General features: G+C 51.5%; 1 protein-coding gene across 1 annotated transcript in view; it reads left to right on the forward strand.

The window, feature by feature from the left end:
* The window catches only part of PTGFRN (prostaglandin F2 receptor inhibitor), a 376964-nt gene that overhangs the window by 228236 nt on the left and 131106 nt on the right, over positions 1-17622 (forward strand). The gene's annotated exons all lie outside the window — the stretch shown is intronic.

Below are 17622 nucleotides of genomic sequence, written 5' to 3' on the forward strand. Positions count from 1 at the left end.
GCGGTAACGGCTGTCGACCAGTGCAAAACTGGCAGAAGATCCTGAGCGATAACGACTGTCGACAAGTGCAGGACCGCCAGAAGAAGCTGAGCGGTAACGACTGTCGACAAGTGCAGAACTGCCAGAAGAAGCGGAGCGGTAACAACTGTCGACAAGTGCAGAACTGCCAGAAGAAGCGGAGCGGTAACGACTGTCAACAAGTGAAGAAACCGCCAGGAGTAGCTGAGCGATAACGACTGTCGACAAGTGCAGGACCGCCAGAAGAAGCTGAGCGGTAACGACTGTCGACCAGTGCAAAACTGCCAGAAGAAGCTGAGCGGTAACGACTGTCGACCAGTGCAAAACTGCCAGAAGAAGCTGAGCGGTAACGAGGACTCTTGGAAAGTTTGTTACCCAACTAATAGTTTCAAACTGCTGAGATGTGAACTGATGCTCCAGTACTTGGAAGCGCTCTGTTCACACAGGATCTGGAACAACATTGCTGTATCCTTCAGGACGGCTCCATCGCTGCTCTAATTTAGGAAAGAGTTGAAGACTCACCTCTTTAAGGAACACTACATCACAATGCAGTAACCGTCCACTACCAGTTACTTTTCCGATCACCTGTTTACTTTATGCTCGTCTTGGACCTTGTAGAGGGTCGATAATGGGTTAGAAATGGCTGCATGAGCGCAGGGACAGAGCTGGACTCGGTGGTATCTGGGGTGTCCCTGCATCCGGGGTTTGGGCAGATCACCGGGCCTGGTGGTGCTTGCATTGTCTAGCAGTGATGGGGCTCTGCATGTAACATGTTTCCTTCCCTTCCACCAACTCTCGCTGAGCCGTCTGTCTCACTCTGCTTCTATATCTCGTACCCCTTCGACATCTCCATCTACCCCCATCTCCACCCTTCTTTCTTTCACTCTTTCTTTCCTTCTTTCTTTTCCTCTCCCCGTTCGCTGTTTCGCCCTCTCTCCTTGCTTCTCCCCCTCTCCCTTCGCTTCTCCCCCGCTCTCGTTTTCATCTTTCGTTCCTTATCCTTCTTCAAGCTTCTTCTTTTTCTTTAGCTACCCCGTTCATCTCTCTCCCTCCGTCTCTATCTTTTTGTTTTTTATGCTCTTTTCCTCTTCTCTCTCTCCTCGCTTCTCCGCTTCGGTCTCCCGTTTTCACATCTCTCTTTCTCTCCTTACACTTCTCTCTGCCTCCTTCTCCACCTCGGTGTCTTTTCCTTTAGCAAACTCCCCTTCATCTCCCGCTCCCTTCTTTCTTCTCCATCTTTTACGTTTCATTTTCCTTTCCACTCCCTGTTTTCTGCCATTTACCCACCCTCAGCGCTCTCCTTTTACCCCATCCACCCCCTGTGCCTCCCATGGCCCCTCCCTCTTCAGACAGTTCCAGTTTCCACCCCACCCTGTCCTTCTCGCTGTGGGGGCTGGTGCTGAAGAGCAGGGGCTCGTTCTCGGGCCGAGGTTTGTTTCTCTGCACGTTGCTATTTTGAAATGTTTTCTCCCCGTCCCTCGCACTGACAGTGGTTCCTTCTGCTCTCCCCCCCACCCCTCTCCCCGCTAATTGTGGAGTTATTTTAGTCCAACGTTTGGCCTGATCCCAGCGCCCCCCCCCCCCGAGCGCCAGCCCAGGTGTCCCATTGTTCTCTTGTGCATGCGGCGCGCTCGCTGCTCGTTCACGGAGGGGATTCCTGCAGAGACCCCCCTTCATTGAGAGTGAGGCTTCCCCAGGCAGAAAGCACCCACGGTGCAACCACGCACGAGCTTTAGAAGCATGCAGCACGTGCAGAAAGGAAGGCGCGGGCTGAACCCAGATACACGAGCGCCCTGTGCCCCCGGGAGCCCGATGCATGCCAACGAGCGGCGCACAATGCCACCGATTGTGTTGGTTCATAGAAAGGACACACAGCGCTGAGCCCTGTCCCTTGGCACTGAGTCCTGGCATTGCAGAGAAGGCACAACACTGCGACGTGCAGCGCCAGGGCCGCATCAGAACGCGCAGCAGTGTCCAGTGGGGCCAGAAGGACAGGAGGCAGCACCATACCTTCATCGGGATGCGCAGCACCGGGGCATAGCAGAATGTGCACTGCTGTGACTACCGCAGAATGCGCAATGTAGTGCCTTCAGCAGAATGCGCAATGTAGTGCCTTCAGCAGAATGCGCAATGTAGTGCCTTCAGCAGAATGCGCAATATAGTGCCTTTGGCAGAATGTGCAATGCTGTGCCTTCCGCAGAATGCAGTGCCTTCCGCAGAAAGCGTAATGTAGTGCCTTAAGCAGAATGTGCAATGTTGTGCCTACAGCCGAATGTGCAGCACCAGATCATGAGCAGAATGTGCACTGCTGTACCATCAGCAGACTATGCAATGCTGTCCCTTCTGCAGACTGAGCACTGCTGTCCCTTCCGCAGAATGCGCAATGTAGTGCCTTCAGCAGAATGCGCTATGCAGAAGACACACAAAATGATGGATGGGATGCAGAACAAATCAAACATTCTCCCCCAGTCAAGAGATCTGGGTTAATTTCATCATTCTTTTGCTCACCCTGCCATCCCAGTTTAGACCCAGCCATATGCAAATCAGCCTTGACCCTGTGCCTCATGGGAACAGTCCAGCCCGAACTGCCAAGCCAGGTCCTCCCTGGACAGGAAACAAACATCCTAGGAGCAGTTTTGGGGTTTCACCCCTCTTCAGCCAGGATAGCTTGAATCCAGTGGCACAGTGAGCCCGGGACCCACATCTGGACATACCCGGTGCACTTAGGGTGAGAAAGCAAAAGACACACCGGGTAGGCCAAGACATGTGTCCCTGTATAACTGTTCACCTCCTTTCATTTAATTTTTCACCTCTTCCCTGCGTTTTTCCTCTTCCCTTTCAGTGTCTTGTGGGACGGGGAGGAAGTCTGATGACAGGCAAAAGTACAGAGCATAATCTACAGGGCCGATTTCTCACAACACCCCCTTTCCCATTTTCATGCTTATTTCTTGGGACAAAGTGTGAACCACTTACTCAGTACAGTAGAGCCTCTCCCTCCGGGCAGTGAGACGGAGGATTGAGAGAGGAAACTGGGCGGGTACCTTTTACATGAAGGGTGGGGAGAACAACCACCGAGGGCCGGTAGCACACAGATCTAAGGCTTGGAACAGCACAGGCTCAGAATGAGTTTCCCATCCTCTTTTTCAGGCCCATCGCATATGCTTGCCGATGCACTTTTTGCTGCAGAGCGAGTTCTGCATTACGCAGTGTTGGATTAGAACTCCGGGCAGTCTGGCACAGCCAGATGAGCCAGCTCGTAAGGTCCGGTGTGCAGGCTGTTTTTTTTCCCCCTCCATCCCATGGGCCTGATGGGGCCAAAGAAACACCTCATACTGGTAATGCCAGACCGACTGACATTCCAATCCCACACGAGTACCACAGGACGATTGTGACCGCATTCTTAGGTCGAACCTACTAGGCAGCACATTTGTTGCCTTTTACAAGACTTATTGGACCGTAACAAGAAATAGTCACTTGGAGCTTACCCGTTGCTTACCATTGGCTGGCTTTCCATTGCTCTCATTAGCCTGCTTTTTATGCATGTTAATCTTGTGTTTGTCCCTCCCCTGGAGCATTGCCTGTTTCCATCTTTAATTGACTGGCATCTCTGCTTCCACTGCTTGCTTTCTAAGCACTACTTTTTTCTTTTGTGTTAAGCTCTCCATGAGAGTGCATGTGTTTTCAGCTGTCTCCCTCATGTACTTCTCTCCCATGCACTCTGTGTTGCTCTCTGTTGCCAGCTTGCTTCTTCCTGCCCGCCTCCCTATTGCACTCACGCTTTTATCCCCAGTGCTTCCCCTGCTGTGTAGCTTCCCCCAACCTGTGCCCGCCTCTTTCCTCCAACAATGCCCTCGGTGTTGCTTTCCCCCAACCCCGGTGTTGCTTCGGCACCCTTCCTCCCATGGTGCGTCCACATCCCCTCCTGCCCCCCTCTTGTTTCTTAGTCGTCTCCCTCCCCTCTGTTCCTCATGTGTCGCGTGGTGCTTTGGTGTCTCCCCTCACCCTCCGTTGTTTCCATCCCCGCACTTCTGCTCCCTCTGCTTTTAAAAAAAATAGTTTTGGACGTATTATTTTCTTTTTAATTACTGTTCCAACTCAGTTCAAGCACAAAAAAAACTACAAAAAAAGTACCAGTGTCATTTTGTAGGCGCGCACACCTACAAAATGTGGACACGTGCAAGTTTTTGTTTTTAATTTTAAAACTATAGCTGTACTGCACCGCATCAAGGATGCATGGCTAACAATTGGCAAGGACCATAATCCCAAAGTCAAGACCTGTTGGCTTTGCCAATGCTTATTTGTAACTGTTAGTTTATATCACCTATTGGGTCTCTCAAAGTAGATTTAAACGCAAACTCTTTCGTACTTTATACTTCTGTTTCAGCTGGTGAGAGGTTCTCAGCTTGGGCAGGGGTTTAAGTGGGGAAAAAAACCTGGTGGTGCTCTAAAAGGGCGTGGCAAATTTCTTAAAGTGATGTGGCCTATCTGAGTAGGGGCGTGGTCTAAACCAAGATAACTAGCATTTTGTGCAGGCCATCAGACACACCGCAGGAGGTGGAGCCAGCATTGTGGCTAGCAGGCACAGTCCTATTGAGACCCAGGTGCTACTCCTCCCACCACTCTATATGCAGATGGGTCTATTCAGCCTTGTTGAGTCAGCCAGCCTCCTGGAGCCGCCCCCAGCCCCTATCACTCACAAACCAGACAGTCAATACACAACCAGGCAGAGGCACACAGAAAGGTAGAACAGGAAAATAGCCACTTTCTAAAAGTGCTATTTCCAAACTTAGAATTTGAAAACCATCTTCACTAAAGGATGTTTTATTAAATTCTGAGTTCAGGGATATCAGATTCCATATGTCTATCTTGCCGTTATGGGAAGATATGCAGGTAAACATGCTACACAGCATTCCCCATGTAATCCTATGGGCAAGATAGCCTTTCAATGGTAAATGAAAAACGAAATTGGCAGTATTTCCCTATCAAGACATGTTACTTACACTAGTGACACCAAACAAAAACCGGGACGTCTGGTCACCCTACCTTTGAGGCCCGAAATTAGAGCCCCCTTTCGAGGCCCCCACAAAAAAACTGGGGGGGCTCAGACCCCCACATATCACATGAACGTAGCTCCCTGTGCATTGCTGACAGCCTGTGTGCTCTTGGGCGAATCTCCTGCCTGCTCTGGCTGCCCTTCCCTTTTGAGGACACTCTGGTATGGTCGATTGGAGGCCCTTGGATCCAGCTTTGAAACGTTTCCTGCCGTTTAAACAAACGGTGAAGCCTCTGAGCTCCTGTCCGCCCACTAACAGGTCTGGAGTTCCCTTCATTTCCCACACACCATTCCTCCCGCCAGAGCGCAGCTGCGCTGCTCCCAGCGCTCCTGCTGACGCTCCCTGTGCTGCGCGGCTCCCAGCGCTCCTGCTGACGCGCCCTGTGCTGCGCGGCTCCCAGCGCTCCTGCTGACACGCCCTGTGCTGCGCGGCTCCCAGCGCTCCTGCTGACACGCCCTGTGCTGCGCGGCTCCCAGCGCTCCTGCTGACGCGCCCTGTGCTGCGCGGCTCCCAGCGCTCCTGCTGACACGCCCTGTGCCGCGTGGTATCTCGGCTGCATTCGATTCTTTTAGGTGTGTCTCGTCCTTTGTAACCTGTCGAACTGCTTACCGATTTTCGCTGTTTTCGGACAGTTCTTTCTTATCATTGCTCAAGCTGTCTCCTACCACCAATGTGGTGTCTAGGCGCTAGACCCCCACAGCAACAAGGGAACAGCCAGGTTTGTGGTTGGTCACGATGAAGAAAGAGCGGGGGTTTGAAGTCTTTGCTATAATCCCACTGGTGATAAATAGGGATTGTGTCCCCCCCCCCCCCCCCCCCCCCCACCCCGCCCAGGGCGCGCGGCCCCCTCTTCTGTGACTCCGGGCTCTGTGCCAGGGCCGGCTCTAGGCTCATGGTGTCCCTGGGCAAGGAGCGTAGGTAGGGGGCCCGGAAGAGGTGGTCCGGGCGGGGCAGAGCGCGCAGGCCAGTAAAGAGGGGAGGGGGTCAGGGTGTTTAGTAGTGGAACAGAGCCAGAGGCCGCCAAATCCCTGCCAGGGGCCACCACGCAAATATGTATCCATCCTTAGAGGATTAATATATTAAGGATATATTTTGGCGTGGTGGCCCCTGGGGTTTGGTGGCCCTGTGCAGGTGCACAGTTTGCACATGCCTAGAGCAGGCCCTGTCTGTGATCCCAGAGCAGTGTAACGTCCATGGGGGGCGCAGCGCAACAATATCCAAGAAGTGAGGCCCACACGGGGCGAGCTACGCAAACAAGTCTATGTCAAAATCTTTATTCGATCTTTAAATAAAATAATAAAAGTACAGGATAAAAAAGGAACACAGGAAAACATGATATAAAATGCATATTAACACGAGTATCAATCCCGCATCAAAATAAATCGATACACTCCCGGAACGCAATCACTGCCTCTGTGGGGCTCCCGAGGCACCCAGCTCTACATAGGATAATATATGAAATGCAGTTCATCACATATCCACAGAGCACAGCAGAGTTAAAACTCACGTTAAAAACAACTATGTAAAACCAATAAAAGTAAAATTTAAAAAATCTGTTTTGGTGCAAAGTAGCCTGCTAAAACAATGTATTTACAGGGTGCCAAACCAGCTTCACGCCCGTTACCCCTCCTTGGACTTCCTACAAGGGATGGACATTTCAAGGAGGCAGCAAACATTAGAACAGATGTCGGGGGTGTAACATCTGGAGATGCCTCAGAGCCTCTCCGCACTTCTTCTTAAAAGCCAATAATTTCACAGTTTGTTCAGGGTAAAGTTGATTTTTTTTTCTCGATAAAAGTTGCACAAAAACATGAAATGCAGCAAAGATTGCTCAGCCCTCCAATCATGGGGATAAGGAGTTAAGGACCCACCCCGCATCTTCATGTCTTCAAGGAGGTAAGGACCTACCCCGCACCTTCATCTCCTCATGGAGGTAAGGACCTCCCCTGCATCTTCATTTCCTCAAGAAAGTAAGGACCTACCCCGCACCTTCATCTCCTCATGGAGGTAAGGACCTGCCCGCATCTTCATGTCCTCAAGGAGGTAAGGACATACCGCATCTTCATCTCCTCAAGGAGGTAAGGACCTACCCCTTATCTTCATGTCCTCAAGGAGGTAAGGACCTACTCCACACCTTCATGTCCTCAAGGAGGTAAGGACCTACCCCGCACCTTCATCTCCTCATGGAGGTAAGGACCTCCCCTGCATCTTCATTTCCTCAAGGAAGTAAGGACCTACCCCACATCTTCATCTCCTCAAGGAGGTAAGGACGTACCCCGTACCTGCATCTTCATGTCCTCAAGGAGGTAAGGACCTACCCTGCATCTTCATGTCCTCAAGGAAGTAAGGACCTACCCCTTATCTTCATGTCCTGGAGGAGGTTAGGACCTACCCTGCATCTACATGTGTCCTCAAGGAGGTAAGGACCTACCCCTTATCTTCATGTCCTCAAGGAGGTAAGGACCTACCACACATCTTCATCTTCTCAAGGAGGTATGGACCTACCCCACATCTTCATCTCCTCAAGGAGGTAAGGACCTACCCCGTACCTGCATCTTCATGTCCTCAAGGAGGTAAGGACCTACCCTGCATCTTCATGTCCTCAAGGAAGTAAGGACCTACCCCTTATCTTCATGTCCTGGAGGAGGTTAGGACCTACCCGCATCTTCATGTCCTCAAGGAGGTAAGGACCTACCCTGCATCTACATATCCTCAAGGAGGTAAGGACCTACCCTTTATCTTCATGTCCTCAAGGAGGTAAGGACCTACCCTTTATCTTCATGTCCTCAAGGAGGTAAGGACCTACCCGCATCTTCATGTCCTCAAGGAGGTAAGGACCTACCCCACACCTTCATGTCCTCAAGGAGGTAAGGACCTACCCCACACCTTCATCTCCTCAAGGAGGTAAGGACCTACCCCACATCTTCATCTTCTCTAGGAGGTAAGGACCTACCCACATCTTCATCTTCTCTAGGAGGTAAGGACCTACCCCGCACCTTCATCTCCTCATGGAGGTAAGGACCTACCCGCATCTTCATGTCCTCAAGGAGGTAAGGACATACCGCATCTTCATCTCCTCAAGGAGGTAAGGACCTACCCCTTATCTTCATGTCCTCAAGGAGGTAAGGACCTACTCCACACCTTCATGTCCTCAAGGAGGTAAGGACCTACCCCGCACCTTCATCTCCTCATGGAGGTAAGGACCTCCCCTGCATCTTCATTTCCTCAAGGAAGTAAGGACCTACCCCACATCTTCATCTCCTCAAGGAGGTAAGGACGTACCCCGTACCTGCATCTTCATGTCCTCAAGGAGGTAAGGACCTACCCTGCATCTTCATGTCCTCAAGGAAGTAAGGACCTACCCCTTATCTTCATGTCCTGGAGGAGGTTAGGACCTACCCTGCATCTACATGTGTCCTCAAGGAGGTAAGGACCTACCCCTTATCTTCATGTCCTCAAGGAGGTAAGGACCTACCACACATCTTCATCTTCTCAAGGAGGTATGGACCTACCCCACATCTTCATCTCCTCAAGGAGGTAAGGACCTACCCCGTACCTGCATCTTCATGTCCTGGAGGAGGTTAGGACCTACCCGCATCTTCATGTCCTCAAGGAGGTAAGGACCTACCCTGCATCTACATATCCTCAAGGAGGTAAGGACCTACCCTTTATCTTCATGTCCTCAAGGAGGTAAGGACCTACCCTTTATCTTCATGTCCTCAAGGAGGTAAGGACCTACCCGCATCTTCATTTCCTCAAGGAGGTAAGGACCTACCCCACACCTTCATGTCCTCAAGGAGGTAAGGACCTACCCCACACCTTCATGTCCTCAAGGAGGTAAGGACCTACCCCACACCTTCATCTCCTCAAGGAGGTAAGGACCTACCCCACATCTTCATCTCCTCAAGGAGGTAAGGACGTACCCCGTACCTGCATCTTCATGTCCTCAAGGAGGTAAGGACCTACCCCTTATCTTCATGTCCTGGAGGAGGTTAGGACCTACCCTGCATCTACATGTGTCCTCAAGGAGGTAAGGACCTACCCGCATCTTCATGTCCTCAAGGAGGTAAGGACCTACCCTGCATCTTCATGTCCTCAAAGAGATAAGGACCTACCCTGCATCTTCATCTCCTCAAGGAGGTAAGGACCTACCCTGTATCTACATGTGTCCTCAAGGAGGTAAGGACCTACCCCACATCTTCATGCCCTCAAGGAGGTAAGGACCTACCCGCATCTTCATCTCCTCAAGGAGGTAAGGACATACCCCGCACCTTCATCTCCTCAAGGGGGTAAGGACATACCCCGCACCTTAACCACATGCGTGCAGGGTTATTTTTGCGCTGTGCGGCTTTTTTCCAAAAGCCGCGTTACATGACGAGCTCATCTCGTCATCCGCACACGACCACCGTGGCTGATGACGAGCTGAGCTCGTCATCAGCAGCGAAGGGGTTAATTTCCTCAAGGAGGTAAGGACCTACCCCACATCTTCATCTCCTCAGAAAAGCACATTGGGTGCCACACGGTCCCTGACCTAAATCTTAAAAGGACACCTCTCCCGCGTGTAAACTCCAAAGTGAGACACTGTGCTAGATCTACAGTCGCAAAAGTAATAAAATTATTCCGAACAGTATGCTCACTAAAAGCGTCCTGATGTGAGACCAGCACTTTCCTTCGAGAACCCGGGACATGGAGTCCAACACCAAGACGAGATTTGGGTCTGTTCCAACAAGAAGCAGTGTTAAAGCCATCAAACGCGCCTGGCAATCCTTTGGTAGCGCGGGCTGAGCGTCAGGCCTTCTCGTGGGGTGTGGCCTGTAAAGTGTGTATGCAGTTAAAACCCCTCTAAACGAATTGGTCGAATGTTAAGTGGTAAGGCCCAATACAATGTAATTTTCATAAATATTAGAAGTTTCTTGAAATGGGTGGGAGGGCCATCCAACTTGGAAGGCAAACCTGCAGATAGGCAGTGGTTCTCTAAGGGAAGGGAGGAGTTTTGGTTCCCTCCTGCACATGGTTCCCAAATCCTTCTTTTCCGTTCATGTGTTCTAGGGATGATGATCCAATTAAAAAACAGGAGAAAGGGTTTGCAAAAATTCCCAGCGCATCACAAACTTTCAGGATAAAGATTCTCCCTATTAAAAAAAGGAAAACATGCAACATACTTTAAAGCTTTGCACCTCTATTGAAGCTAAAAAAAAAATGGGAGGGGTGCAAAACCTTAAAAAAAATACAAAAACTGCCTCCCACAACTGTGCAAGCTTTGCAGGACTGTATGAATCTTGCGAAGATAAAATTAACACGTTTGGCAACGGTCACGTCAAACGCACAGGAGATGACAGCGTGTAGTTAATGTGCACGGGATGGTGGCTCGAAGGGCACAGTTTTGGAAAACAACGTTTATATAATGCTGTGAAAATAAATGCAAACAGAACAATTGATGGACAAAATGCTGAACAATGTCATACATTCACCCCAGTACAGAGATCTGGGTCTAAATCCATCGTTTTTTGCTCCCCATGCCATTCCAGTTTGAACCCAGCCATATGCAAATGAGTCTTGACCCTGTGCCCAATGGGAACAGTCCAGCCCGAACTGCCAGGCCAGGCCTTCCCTGGACTGGAAACAAGCATCCTGGGACAAGTTTCGGGGTTTCCCCCCTCATCAGCCAGGCTAGCTTGAATCCAGGGGCATGGAGAGCACAGGACTCACGTCTGAGCATACCCTCCACTCGGGGTAACAAACGAGAAGTGGGCAAACACGCTTAATGGTAAAAAGCATGCGAACTCATGGATTGAATACAAAGCGTGACGTAAGTTATTTTTAAATTAAAGGGTTATGCATGTTATTGAACGCATCAAAATGCGTTCACAACTATGACGCAGAGAGGCACGATTTAAAGCGCAGTGCGGGATTATGGATTCTTTTCTGCTGTCGTGACAGGACAACAGTTTTGCGCCTGCACTGGTAGCCATGGGTGCCTGCAAGTAGACTGAGGGGGGTGGGGGAGGGGTGCAACCTCCAAGCCAGAGGCTCGCAGAACAGTGTAAACATACAGTAATATTACTAATGTGTTATTATAGCACCTTTCCTTCAGAAGCACAGAGCTGCATAAAAGGCGGTAGGAGGGTGTGAAATAAAGTGAGAGCTCGCTGCAGCTTCCGGCTGTGACCGGAGAGGCAGAAACACACACAGGTGCCGTTCAAAGCCGCTGGCACACCTCTGTGGTACCCCTGTGCCCCCTGGCTGACTGCCACAGGCCTCGCTGTGTCCTGTGTTGACACACACAGGACTTAAGACAGGGAGGGAAGGCCGGGCGTGGTTGTACTCCCCTGTGCAGGTGCAGGGTGGAGCGGGGCTTATACAGGATTAGGGCATTGTAGTGTCTGTGTGTCCTTTGGAACCTGCAGACGTGAGGACTCTGGTACGAGCAGAAGTGATGCGGAGCGAGGGACCGGGGGTGGGGGGGAGGGAGGGAAGGGAGTTATTTCTTATTGTGGACATAGTGCTGCGACGGAAGTAAATGTTTACACTGTTAATGCCCGCCGGTTCAAGCCGTTTTGTTTTATCCCTACCCTGCCTTTTAGTACTTAGCTCTGCTCTTGCCTCAGGCCGCTAACAAACAGTTAACGCCCGGCTGTGCCAGCTGTTCTCTTTTAAAGTTGCTCCTAAGCGTCAGACCAGCCTTTCTTTTGACCTGGGCTTCTAAGCGCGTTAATGCCCCGTTCTGATGCTGGTGACTAGAAGAGGTTCTGAACAGGGTTGCTTCACCATGCACCTAGAAACCACAGGGCCGGATTGTTACATAAGGTACCCTGGCTGATGGGTGGGTCCTGTAAAGCCCTAGGTCCCTATGCATATATAATGAGGACCAAGGCTTTAAGTGGGGAAAAAACTGGTGGTGCTCTAAAAGGGGCGTGGCAAATTTCTTAAGGGGGTGTGGCCTATCCGAGTAGGGGCGTGGTCTAAATCCTCAGCAGTGCGTTAATCCGCACAGAGCGCGAGGGACTCGATCCTGGGGCAGATCACGCTTGAGGCAGAGCAGGCCTCACAACGTTACGCCCCAGCTGTGTGCCGATGAGCACACCGAGACAGATTTCACAGTCCATACACAACCAGGCAGAGGCACACAGAAAGGTTGAACAGGAAAATATCCACTTTCTAAAAGTGCTATTTCCAAACTTAGAATTTAAAAACCATATTCACTAAAGGGTGTGTTATTAAATTCTGAGTTCAGGGATACCAGATTCCATATGTCTATCTTGCCGTTATGGGAAGATATGCAGGTAAACATGTTACACAGCATTCCTCATGTTATCCTATGGGCAAGATAGCCTTTCAATAGTGAAAAACGAAATTGGCAGCTTCACTATCAAGACTTGTTACTCACACTAGTAACACCAAACAAAAACCGGGACTTCTGGTCACCCTACCTTTGACCTTTGAGGCCCGAAAATAGAGCCCCCTTTCGAGGTCCCCGTCCCCAAAAAAACTGGGGGGCTCAGACCCCCCCACTTAAAGCCCTGTTGAGGACACATGAATATAGTTAGTGAAACGGGGCACGTGCGCCCGGCCCCTTTTATTAGCAGGGTCACATGTCCTGTGATGCCTGTGTTGGGTTGGGGTGGGGGTGGAGTGTAAGCCAGCCCTCGGGGAGAGGCACTACAAGTCCCGCTGATGCTCTGCTGACACTGTGCGCCATGATGTGGTCTTTTCAGCACAGTGGTGGGGTGTCTGCAGGGAGTGGGGGAGGTACCTGTGGGCTTGACTGGTACAAGATTTTGTAGGCCTTTTGCTGGCCACCTCCCCCTTCCTGGCAGCCGAACCGCCCTTGCTGCAGACAGTAGGCCCTCTCAGACGCGCAAGCGCAGTAACTGTCCCCGCCCACCACAGGGGCGTGACCCAGCCCCCCACCCACAGGAGGGGGTGTGAAGAAGCATGGCGCTCATAGCTACTAACACCTCACACAGACTACATATCCCAGTAACCAACCTAAAACATATTCTTGTATTATTACTAATGAATTGTATTTTAGGATTTCCTTATCCTGCCCCCGCCTCCCCCCAGGCCTGCTGGAAGGGCCTCTGGGTGAGAGGCCAAGCCTCGGTGCTGCGCCCACCCCTGGGGTGGGCTGGGGGACGTGTATTTCCCCACCCTATCATGGGGTCTTATCCACCAGCCTCATGAAACTCTTTTTCATTTTTTTCCCATTCCCCATGTGTTTTACTCTGTACCTTGTATATATGTCTTTTTCAATAAAAACTACTGAACTAAAAAAAATAATAATGAATCTCTGCCCTGAACTCACAAGAGACGGTGGCTGTACAAGACGATAGAACACCGAGGCCAGGACAAGTGTGCACACCGGTGGGGGGGGGGGGGGGGGGGCAGGGGCGGAGAGGAGGGAGGCTGCAAGAAAGGTACATCCAGTGAAATTGAATCTCTGCGGACAGACGCCAACAGAGAACAGGACAACGAAGGGGGATTAGCAGAGGTCGATACTAGCTTGTTTGAAGTGCAGACATTTCATATGATATGCAGGAGACGCTCCAAGCAGCTGTAAGCAAGCACCACATCTGGACAGAGGTCGCTCTGTGCCCCGTGCCATCAGTACCAGCAGCCAAGAACAAACTTCCAAAGACCCCAAACTGCCGACAATAAACTAACTAAACAGTGTTTAGTAACAATTCACGCAAAGCTGCAGGACAATGCACCGAAGACTGCCTGATAATGACCCCCCCCCCCCCCCCCCTCCAAACACCACCAACTACCGGACACTACACCGAACACTGTCTGATAATACACCCAAAACTACCGGACACAACACCCAAAACTGCTGGACAGTACTCCAAACACTGTCTGATAATACATCCAAAACTACCGGACACAACACCCAAAACTGCTGAACACTACACCAAACACTGTCTGATAATACACCCAAAACTACCAGACACAACACCCAAAACTGCTGGATACTACACCAAACACTGTCTGATAATACACCCAAAACTACCAGACACAACACCCAAAACTGCCAGACACAACACCCAAAACTGCTGGACACTACACCAAACACTGTCTGATAATACACCCAAAACTACCAGACACAACACCCAAAACTGTTGGGCACAACACCAAACACTATCTGATAATGCACCCAAAACTGCCGGACACAACAAAATACTGTTAGGTTCTAGAGCTTCCCCATGTTCTACAGAGTGTTTCCCAAAGTTCTATAGAGGGCTTCCAAAAGTTCTAAACACTGCTCTTAAAATTTCTAAACACGGCCCCAAAAAGTTTGAGTGCCCCCAAAAGTTTGAGTGCCCCCAAAGTCCTAGAGTGCGCTCCGAAAAGTCCTAGAGTGCGCTCCTAAAGGTTCTAAAGAGTGCTCCCAAAGGTTCTAGAGAATGTCTCAAAAAGTTCTAGAGTGCTCCTAAAGGTTCTAAAGAATGCTCCCAAAGGTTCTAGAGATTGTCCCAAAAAGTTCTAGAGAGTGCTCCTAAAGGTTCTAGAGTGCTCCTAAAGGTTCTAGAGAGTGCCCCTAAAGGTTCTAGAGTGCCCCTAAAGGTTCTAAAGAGTGCTCTCAATGTTTTAAGGATTGTCCCAAAAAGTTCTAAAGAGTGCTCCCAAAGGCGTTGCCCAGTGCATCAAACTTCGTGACAATGCAGGTAAAAGTGCTGACAACCCTTTGAAACACCAGAAGCCTCCGTCTGCCAGGCCTTGCATTTGCTCCTAACCTCTCACGCCTCTGTCCCCCAGTCCTTGTATGTCTTCCTAACCCCAGACGCCTCTGTCTCTCAGTCCTTGTATCACCTCCTAACCCCAGACGCCTCTGTCTCTCAGTCCTTGTATCACCTCCTAACCCCAGACGCCTCTGTCTCCCAGGCCTTGTACCTCTAACCTCAGAGGCCTCCGTCCCCCAGGCCTTGTATCTCCTCCTAACCCCAGACGCCTCTGTCCCCCAGTCCTTGTATCTCTTCCTAACCCCAGACGCCTCTGTCTCCCAGTCCTTGTATCTCTTCCTAACCCCAGACGCCTCTGTCTCCCAGTCCTTGTATCACCTCCTAACCCCAGACGCCTCTGTCTCCCAGTCCTTGTATCACCTCCTAACCCCAGACGCCTCTGTCTCCCAGGCCTTGTATCTCTTCCTAACCCCAGACGCCTCTGTCTCCCATGCCTTGTATCTCCTCCTAACCCCAGACGCCTCTGTCTCCCAGTCCTTGTATCTCTTCCTAACCCCAGACGCCTCTGTCCCCCAGGCCTTGTATCTCCTCCTAACCTCAGAGGCCTCTGTCTCCCAGTCCTTGTATCTCTTCCTAACCCCAGACGCCTCTGTCTCCCAGGCCTTGTATCTCTTCCTAACCCCAGACGCCTCTGTCTCCCATGCCTTGTATCTCCTCCTAACCTCAGAGGCCTCTGTCTCCCAGTCCTTGTATCTCTTCCTAACCCCAGACGCCTCTGTCTCCCAGGCCTTGTATCTCCTCCTAACCTCAGAGGACTCTGTCTCCCAGGCCTTGTACCTCTAACCCCAGACGCCTCTGTCTCCCAGGCCTTGTATCTCTTCCTAACCCCAGACGCCTCTGTCTCCCATGCCTTGTACCCCATCCTAACCTCAGATGCCTCTGTCTCCCAGTCCTTGTATCTCTTCCTAACCCTAAATGCCTCTGTCTTCCAGTCCTTGTATCTCCTCCTAACCTCAGAGGCCTCTGTCTCCCAGTCCTTGTATCTCTTCCTAACCCCAGACGCCTCTGTCTCCCATGCCTTGTACCCCATCCTAACCTCAGATGCCTCTGTCCCCCAGGCCTTGTATCTCCTCCTAACCTCAGAGGCCTCTGTCTCCCAGTCCTTGTATCTCTTCCTAACCCCAGACGCCTCTGTCTCCCAGGCCTTGTATCTCCTCCTAACCTCAGAGGCCTCTGTCTCCCAGGCCTTGTACCTCTAACCCCAGACGCCTCTGTCTCCCAGGCCTTGCATTTGCTCCTAACCTCTCACGCCTCTGTCCCCCAGTCCTTGTATGTCTTCCTAACCCCAGACGCCTCTGTCTCTCAGTCCTTGTATCACCTCCTAACCCCAGACGCCTCTGTCTCCCAGGCCTTGTACCTCTAACCTCAGAGGCCTCCGTCCCCCAGGCCTTGTATCTCCTCCTAACCCCAGACGCCTCTGTCTCCCATGCCTTGTACCCCATCCTAACCTCAGATGCCTCTGTCTCCCAGTCCTTGTATCTCTTCCTAACCCTAAATGCCTCTGTCTTCCAGTCCTTGTATCTCCTCCTAACCTCAGAGGCCTCTGTCTCCCAGTCCTTGTATCTCTTCCTAACCCCAGACGCCTCTGTCTCCCATGCCTTGTACCCCATCCTAACCTCAGATGCCTCTGTCCCCCAGGCCTTGTATCTCCTCCTAACCTCAGAGGCCTCTGTCTCCCAGTCCTTGTATCTCTTCCTAACCCCAGACGCCTCTGTCTCCCAGGCCTTGTATCTCCTCCTAACCTCAGAGGCCTCTGTCTCCCAGGCCTTGTACCTCTAACCCCAGACGCCTCTGTCTCCCAGGCCTTGCATTTGCTCCTAACCTCTCACGCCTCTGTCCCCCAGTCCTTGTATGTCTTCCTAACCCCAGACGCCTCTGTCTCTCAGTCCTTGTATCACCTCCTAACCCCAGACGCCTCTGTCTCCCAGGCCTTGTACCTCTAACCTCAGAGGCCTCCGTCCCCCAGGCCTTGTATCTCCTCCTAACCCCAGACGCCTCTGTCTCCCAGTCCTTGTATCTCTTCCTAACCCCAGACGCCTCCGTCCCCCAGGCCTTGTATCTCCTCCTAACCTCAGAGGCCTCTGTCTCCAGGTCCTTGTATCTCTTCCTAACCCCAGACGCCTCTGTCTCCCAGGCCTTGTATCTCCTCCTAACCTCAGAGGCCTCTGTCTCCCAGGCCTTGTACCTCTAACCCCAGACGACTCTGTCTCCCAGGCCTTGTATCTCCTCCTAACCTCGGACGCCTCTGTCTCCCAGTCCTTGTATCTCTTCCTAACCCCAGACGCCTCTGTCTCTAAGGCCTTGTATCTCTTCCTAACCTAAGACGCCTCTGTCTCCCAGTCCTTGTATCACCTCCTAACCCCAGACGCCTCTGTCTCCCAGGCCTTGTACCTCAACCTCAGAGGCCTCCGTTCCCCAGGCCTTGTATCTCCTCCTAACCCCTGACGCCTCTGTCTCCCAGTCCTTGTATCTCCTCCTAACCCCAGACGCCTCTGTCTCCCAGTCCTTGTATCTCCTCCTAACATCAGACGCCTCTGTCTCCCAGGCCTTGTATCTCCTCCTAACCTCAGAGGCCTCTGTCTCCCAGTCCTTGTATCACCTCCTAACCCCAGACGCCTCTGTCTCCCAGGCCTTGTATCTCTTCCTAACCTAAGACGCCACTGTCTCCCAGGCCTTGTATCTCTTCCTAACCTAAGACGCCTCTGTCTCCCAGGCCTTGTATCTCTTCCTAACCTAAGACGCCTCTGTCTCCCAGTCCTTGTATCACCTCCTAACCCCAGACACCTCTGTCTCCCCGGCCTTGTATCTCT

This window comes from Lissotriton vulgaris, chromosome 8 (assembly GCF_964263255.1).
Source record: "Lissotriton vulgaris chromosome 8, aLisVul1.2, whole genome shotgun sequence".
NCBI lineage: Eukaryota > Metazoa > Chordata > Amphibia > Caudata > Salamandridae > Lissotriton > Lissotriton vulgaris.